Genomic DNA, 7669 nt, shown 5'->3' with positions numbered 1-7669 from the left:
ACTATGCACCAATTTCTGCCTGCTAGAACTTTTGGTCGGCAAATTACGAACATACCACTGCTTCGTGTAAACGCTATCTACTGGTGCTTTGAATATACAACCACATATATGACCTTAGCTCAGGAAATGAACCGCGTGCCATTATCTCGGACATAGATTTCACTGTTTCCATAGTGGCCTTTGCGTCTCTTCAGTCGCTGCTAGATAGTCAACAAAAGCAGGGATTTCACATAAACAGCAATTGGTCATAGTATGAATTATGTCATGAGTAAATTTCCATCCACATTACCAGGATCGGCGCCTCCAAACCTTTTCTTCTTAGTCACGTTGATAAGTTTTGGAGAATCTTCATGTTAGACATCCCTCTCTTGATTTGCACCTACTGTAGGTCTTTGCTTCTACCCAGTGCACTTACTACAGCATGAGTGATAACATGGGGAACGGGACTAGATGACCCGAACATAAAGCCCTCGTTCTTAATAGTGGAATTCATGTACATAGCTTGTGAAGCAGCTAGATTCACTTCAGAGCTATCATTACATTGCTATTCATCCACGCCAGAATGAAGTAACTAGTCTACAACTAGGAAACTGGTGGTTTAGTAGATGATAGTCGCAAGGTCGAATGTTCTGCTTCCGTTGTATATGCCTGTCCAACGTAAAGTCAACCGCGTTCGCTATTTCTGTTCCCGTTTACTACTTATCTAGCAACTTCAATTTCCTGACCCTGGAATCGTTTTTCAGTATAATTGATCGCTTTTGAAAGATCAAAATTGGTTAGATCGATTTACATAACTAATCCTGAGGAAGAATGCGCAGCTCTTTCACTCGCTTGAACGGCAAATGGCGTGGCATCTTGCCTGGTTGCTAGAGGCTACTTTGAATGAAAGCCATGGGTTACCATGACGTGAAAAGCCGACCCGTTGACTCCGTCATTTGATGCGAATTTCTGTCCGAGAAATAGTGTATCGGGAGAACTCTAGGGGCCCAGCATTGATTTCCTCTTCATCTTCATCTTTTTTCTTTTTTGAATGTGGGTCAATCAATACGCTTCCGTCTCGTCGGACGCATCAAGGGTCGTTGCGGGTTTATTAAAGGTTAGCCATGAAATATTGTTTGCGCACGCCGTTGAGTTTTATTATTATTATTATTATTATTATTATTATTTTAGTTTAGCGTCCTGTGTCAGCCGGTAGGCTATATAAGACGTGCAGGCTAGGCCTACAAGTATCTACGTAGTTCTATCAATTTAGTGTTGGTGGGGGAGGGGTTTATCTAAATCGAGGTGAGGCTCGTAGCCTATTATAGAGGGAGGTAGAGGGGGGTCTTGCGGGTAGAGGTGTTATGTAGGGTAGGTGTAGGGCAGAGGCACCTAGTATAGGTGTAGCCCTAGTTCTCAAGGTTTCCTTCGTACCAGGCTTGTGTTGCAGCCTTCGTTTCTTCAATAAAGGTAATTGTAGCCTGTATGCCTATGCTCGTGTTTAGGAGAAAGGCTAGCGATAGAGGGTCCTTGCTAGCCTCCTGCATCTTCGTCCTAGCCTCCTTGTACAGCGCGCAGTTAAGGAGGATATGTGCAGCGTCTTGCGTAGCTCTATAGTTACAGGGGCAAACCTTAGAGTCTACTTTGCCTCGCTTGAAGAGGAAATCTCTTAGATAGCAGTGTCCTAGCTTGAGCTGAAAGAAAGCGCTAGAGGCTTCTCTGCTAGTAGGAGGAGTGGCAATCTGCTTCCTAGTTTTCCACTTATACCTTGCGGCGTAAGTAGTTGGATTTAGAGCAATAGCTTTTCTCCTATATTGTCCTAGGTAGCTAAGCCACTCTCGCTCGCCTAGCTGCTTTATTCGTGAGCCTATTATAGCTAGACTTGTCCTGCTAGAGCTAGGATCTAGCTTTGTCGCCTCCTTTGCTAGCGCGTCTGCTTTCTCGTTTCCTATCACGCCTTGGTGTCCTGGTACCCACTGTATAGTAGGTAAAATGCCTTTTTCTTGTAGCTTCTTTGCTGCCTTACTACATCTAAGTTGCCATTCTTGTCCTGGCTTATCAGAAGCAGTCTGTAGTCTGAATATTGCAGCCTGATTGTCTGCATATACTCTGACTTCTAGGTAGTCGTCTACTAGATCGACAGCTTTCTCTAGGCCTAGGGTAATGCCCTCTAGTTCTCCGTTGTAGACTAGCTGGTTGTATCCTATGTTAACCTTCTCATGAGCTATGAGACTAGCTCCTTGGTAGAAAGCTACTCCTACTCCTATTCCCTTGCCTTCCTTTGTAGCTGAGGCGTCTGAGTAGATGGATAGAAGGTATTTGTCTTCTGGTCGCTCCTTATGGTGCTTTGCTTCGATTTCCTTTGACTTCTTAGATATATTGATCTTGTAGGGCATTGTAGAGCTCCAGGGCAAGGAGGCGTAGTGCTGAATCTTCTCACTGTCGTCCGATAGAGCTGTTGAGATAGATCTAGTAATACGCTCTAGCTGCTTCCCCTGATTACTAGTAATAGCAATATTAATAGGGTGGCTAGGAGCTAGCTTTCTTGCTCTAAAGGCGTATTGTCGTAGGGCGTTATTTAGCCTAATTCTAGGAGGAAATAGCGCTGCTTCTACCTCGCTGGGTATAGCTGGCGAGGTTCTAAAGGAGCCTAGGATCTTCCTACAGGCTTGATTCTGTAGCTTCTGCCTCTGGTTAAGTGCTGCCTGCTGCTCCTTCCAGAAGATTTGACAGCCATAGTCAGCTACGCTAGTAACGCAGGCTAGGTAGAGCTGTCGTACTGCTCTAGGCGAGAGGCCTTTGTTTGAGTTTGCTAGTCTGTTAAGGCGGTAGAAGGCTGCACTAGCCTGCTGGATTCTGATGAGGCTGTGGTGCTTGAACTTCAGGCTACTATCAAAGTAGACGCCCAGCCATCTTACGAGTTCTTTAGACTTTACTATTTCCTGATTTGGTAGAGTAAGCACTCTACTTTGATCTTTTCTCGATCTTGTCCAGTTTACTAGTTCAGTCTTTGAGCTGTCGAATTGGATGGCTAGCTCCTCTGCTAGTCTAAAGAGATTCTGAATCTCCTTTTCTAGTAGCTTGATATTTTTCCTTACTGACGTAGATGATATCGAGATCTGGAGGTCGTCTATATAGGAGGAGGAGTAAGTGCTCTGGCTATTCTGAATCGATTCAAACAGCGGTTTTGAGTAGATTAGGAATAGGATAGGCGAGGCTGGGCTTCCTTGAGGGGTACCTGTTGCGATCTCCTTTGGCTTCTCTGTTTGTCCATCAAAGGATAACTGTAGGACCCTATCTTCGAAGAAGGACTTTGTCCAGGCTAGTAGACAGCAGGGTAGGCCTTGATCTTTCATTGCTTCTAGTAGCTTGTTTTTTGAGACGTGGTCGAAGGCTCCTTTAATATCAAGAAAGATAGTAGTAGTAATCTTTTGCTTTCTTTTCTGCTGTTGTATATTGTTGTAGAAGAGTAGCGCAGCGTCGATAGCGGATTTCTTCAGTCTTCCTCCTAGTTGAGAGGGGTGGAGTAGATCTGTTGTTTCCGCTAGTGCGCCTAGTCTCCTAGCTACTAGCCTTTCTAGTACTTTACCTAGACAGTTTAGGAGTGAGATCACCCTATAAGCCTTAGGGATTGAGTAGTCAGGCTTGCTTGTCTTTTTTAAGATGACTCCCTTTGCTTTTCTCCAGCACCTTGGGTGGTAGCCTAGGTTGAAGAGAGTAGAGTATATCCTAAATAGAGCTTCTGGCTGCGCTAAGTAGACCTTTCGGATCACCTCCTGGCTGATCAGATCAGGCCCTGGTGATGTAGCCTTCACCTTGCAGCAGGCAAAGTGGAGTTCGTCCTCTGTTAGGGCAGGCCAGGTCCACCTGCCGTCTCCCCTGTAAGTGTGGAAGGAGGGGGTAGCTGTCGTAGGAGGCGGAGGAAAGAGATCCTCTCTAAAAGCCTTACACTTTTCAGTAAACGACTCCTTACCTTTGATAGTAGGTATTCGAGTACTAAGATTATCTTTTGTGTATGCTAGGGCTTTAAAGATCTCCTTTGGCGAGTCTTTTTGGAGGAAAGCCTCCCAGTGGCTCTGTTTAGCTCGTCGAATAGCTTTTAAATATCTATTTTTCGTACGTAGATACTCTCTTTTCCACTGGTAGAGGGAGCTATTATTTTCCTTTGCTGCCTCCTTCTTGTAGGCTCTATAGGCTCTACTTAGGTGTCGCTTACGGCTATCTAGTTCGCTAGTCCACCAGGGCTTCGTCTTTGGCTTTTGGTTAACTAGTGGAGTTGACTTTTCTAGCGCTTTCTGTATAGCTCTCGTAAGATCCTGGCCTAGCTCGTCTAGCTTAGTTTCTAGCGGGATATTTTGTCCTAGAATAAGCTTTCTTGAGGTGTAGTTCGAGCAAAGAGGTAGTGTTGATAGGCGCTTCTCTAGATCTAGGGCTTTGATCTCCTGTCCTAGCGTCTCCTTGAAAGTCGTCCAGTCCGTTCGTTTCGTATTATACTGTTTTGGCAGGCTAGCTGGCTGGCTAGGTAGCTGGCTAGTAGTATAGATACTAAATAGAATAGCGTGGTGGTCAGAACCTACTTCAGGTATAGTCTGCCAGTCCTGGATATTGGCAGCTGTATTGCTGGTTGCAAAAGTAAGGTCTAATACGCTTTCTTGCCGCATATGAGATCTCAAGAAAGTGCCTGCCCCTGGAGTATTTAGTAGAGTGAGATCTTGAGTATCTATCCACTCTACTAGCTCCTCTGCTTGTGTGCTAGGGCTGCGCTCCTCTAGGCTCCACCTAGGATGGTGGGTGTTGAAGTCTCCTAGGATAATTGACTGAGGCTGTAGGGTCTCCTGCAGGAGGCGCCTCTGGATCGTCGTCTTATTTAGCCCTTCTTGAAGGCTTTTTTCGTTATAAATGTTATAGATATAGAGGCTAGAAGTAGAGGCTAGTACTTTGATAGCTAGAAAGTCGTTATCGTCGCTAATAAAGGGATTAACCTCTACTTCTAGGTCCTTTCTAATATAGAACAGTACTCTAGGCCTTAAGGAGGTATCCTTAGGGGTAGGTAGTATCTGAGTAAAGTTCTGGTGAGCGGTAGATCTAGTGTTTGCGTACGAGGATCCCTTAGGTAGCCAAGGCTCCTGCACTACAATGATTTTGGCGTCTGCTTTAATAGCTAGATCTAGCGCGCTCTCAGTAGTTGGACTATTTCTATTAACATTTATTTGTAGGACTTTTAACATTCTAGTTAGAAGAGGTAGTCCTAGCTATCCTAGCTTGTAGGATATCACATTCGTGGCTATTAGCTGCGTGAGGTTTGCTACAGTTGACACACTTAAAAATAGTGTGTACGCAGGCTTTGCCTTTAGTAGGGCAGGACTTGCATTTATGTAGGCTGGTGTGGTGAGCCTCGCTGCACATCTGACAGGCTACTCTCGCGCACCTAGCCTCGAGGTGGCCAAATCCTTGGCATTTTGAGCACTGCTTTGAGTTATTGATAACTCGTAGCTTCTCTGCTCTTAGGCTCTCCCCTAGGATATAGAGCTTTCCTCTAATAGCCTTAAGGGCCTCCTCTTCGGTCGCAAAGGCGACGCAGGCAGAGCCATAGCTCTGCTGTCCTCTCTTAGACTCAGGGGTGAGCCAGAAAGGATTGCCTACTACTTTAAGGCCTTTGTTGAAGGTCTCAATCTCCTCCTTAATTACCTCTAGGCCATGGTTCGTAGGTAGTTTGTGAATAACTACTTTAAACCACGAGGTAATAGGCTGCGCTGCCTTAAAGGCTACTAGATCCTTCCAGATACTCTGGTTTTCCAGCAGGTAGTTGGCTGTAAAGGCAGGCGTGGTAGTGACTACCTTATTCCCTTTTGAGGATAGCGTGACTGAGGCGACTACAGGCGATTGCACTCCTCCTTTCCCGGTGAAGGCTTGGTTGAAGGCATTTCTTAGCCTGAGGGCGTCAAAGGCAGCGGGGCCTCCTTGGTTGACTAGGACTAGCTGCCTCTCCTTTAGGCTAGGCTTAGCCTTTTGAGGTGCCTTTTTCTGCACATTAGTCCACTGTTGCTCCTTGTTTGCTGCTGCAGCTGCAGCGTACGATATAGGCTGCGTAGGAGCAGCTGTCTGTCTGTTACCCTGCTGGTTTGGTTGTGCAGGGGTAGGTTTGTCGAGGCGACGAACCTTGTCTCTTAGCTCCTTAGAGACGTTTGAAAGCGAGGAGATCTGATCTCCTAGAATTGCAGCGTTTTTCCTACTAACTCGGCCTGTCTCAGTGTAGTCTCTGAAGACTTCTACTAAGTCGAGTAGGCTAGTCTGCTGCGAGGGGTTGCTTTCAGCTAGACTAGCTGCTTGGACTACTAGGTTTCTAGCTATCTCAAGTGCCTCTTCTACTGTCGTAGCCTTAGGCGTCTTATTTTGGCTAGCGAAAGGATTCCTTAGTGTTGAGCCAATAAAAGGCGAGAAGTTGCTTCTAGTGCGGGTGTGCGTGGGTCTAGTGGGCTCGGCTGGTAGGTCATTAATTGTAGAGGGGGGTGTGCTATCCCTAGGGCGTGAGGATTCCTCAGTCCCTTGGGTTCCTTGTACTTCTACTACGATCGTGTCCATCTCGTCGATCTCCTGAGTGTAGCTAGTAGCGCTCATCTTGGATCTTCTACTAGCCTCTTCTAGGCTAGTAGAGGCTGGTCTTTTCTTCTTATTCTGCTCTATACTAGAGCTTCGCTCTATATCCTGCTGGACTCGAGCTTCTAGATCGCTACCTTCGAGTTCTACCTGATCTCTTTGAGTTGGCATTAATCTAGATGGTCTGTGCGCTGAAAATTTTTCTTGAGGTTTGTAAGATAGCTGTAGAGAGACTAGTATTTCCCTCTACTACGCGGCAGCGCGCTAGATGCACGCTTTAAAAGTAGTCGTAAACGATTTCTTATAAGAGATTTGTATATATTTAGCTAGTATTACACCTATTCTAGAAAACTCGAAGTTGGTGTGTGTGCCGTTGAGTTTTAATTAGGCCAGAAATAGTTGTGTTTGGTTTTATTTTTCGGGCTATGGTTACACATATAGCAATGTATTAGAAACAGTAGTAGAAAAGGAGTTTTTAGGCTAAGAAGTGGGAATCCAGTCATTCGCTACTAAAACTAAGTTGAATTGACCGGTGAACAAGCCTGGTGGACGGAGCAGATCACAACACAACCACTCTTAGCCAAAACGACTTGCTACAGTGTAACAAGATACGAGCGCACCACCGCGACGTATTATTGCATCACAATCCTGTCAAGGTACAATTAGGGGCCCGATGAGCTCCTTCTAAGACGGCCGTTCACTGACATGTGCCCACCAGTTCTGGACTCTGTATCTTGAAGAGTGATCCTGCTCTATGCGGATTATTGGAAGGAAGTTAATCCAACGTGCGGCTTAGATCTCCAGCAATCTAATGTCTTGTGGTTCGAATTGTCAGCAGATATCAGACATGTGGGATGTCCGGCTTACACGACCTGAGAGATACATTTGGTCTAAAAATACTCTATCAAAGTAATCGAGTGTAGTTGTTAAATTTGACTCGCTGTCTCGAATTCATTATAGTTTGCTTCGCCTCTACTCATGAACCTGGAACAAACCCAGTCAGACTCAATGATAGGAGCAGTTAGTAGCAAAGAATTAACAGTACATAAATACTTCGTAAACGTCTTCTTATAACCTAAATTCGCCATCGGAG

The sequence above is a fragment of the Bipolaris maydis genome (assembly GCF_028858645.1).
Source record: "Bipolaris maydis strain C4 unplaced genomic scaffold PSV08scaffold_1, whole genome shotgun sequence".
NCBI classification, from domain to species: domain Eukaryota; kingdom Fungi; phylum Ascomycota; class Dothideomycetes; order Pleosporales; family Pleosporaceae; genus Bipolaris; species Bipolaris maydis.
Note: the sequence above shows the minus strand (reverse complement) of the source record.